Raw genomic sequence first — 543 nt, 5'->3', positions numbered from 1 at the left:
CTGTAGGGCCTCTGCCCGGTTTGCAGCTGAGGTTCCCTGTCGAGTACCAAGCGCAGCAAACGTAGTCTCCGCAGGGAAGAGACGGAGGACAAGGTCCACAAGGTCCTGGCGGGCCATTAAGGACGGGGCCCGCGGTCATCACGGGGACCCCCGGGGGCGTGGGGAGCTAGTGGGAACCAGGGCGAACGCGACCCAAGAACCCGGAGGCCAGGGAGAAATCAGGGCAGCCGCGGAAGGCGCTGCGAAAACGCGGACGGGACGAATAACGCCGGTTCCCCTCCGAACCTGCCGTCTCAGGAGAAGCGGGGGGACATTTACGGTCTCGACCTGACAGCGTCAGACACGCCCGCACAGCCCCGCGAGCGTCCTCTCGGTAGAGCCGCAGGCCGCACCTACGGGACGCGGGAAGGGCTGTGCAGCGGACCGGGAAGGCCTCCGTCCGCGGAGGAGGCTGGCGGCGGGGTCGCGCTGGGAAGCGCCCGGACGCGCGCGCGGGCCGCCAAGCGTGGCCGGCAGGTCGGCGTCCCCGCCGCCCCCGCCGCC

The sequence above is a fragment of the Mirounga leonina genome, unplaced genomic scaffold (assembly GCF_011800145.1).
Source record: "Mirounga leonina isolate KUSES-001 unplaced genomic scaffold, KU_Mleo_1.0 Mir_195, whole genome shotgun sequence".
Classification (NCBI taxonomy): Eukaryota; Metazoa; Chordata; class Mammalia; order Carnivora; family Phocidae; genus Mirounga; species Mirounga leonina.
The sequence above is the reverse complement of the archived record's forward strand: the minus strand, read 5'-3'. Positions refer to the sequence as shown.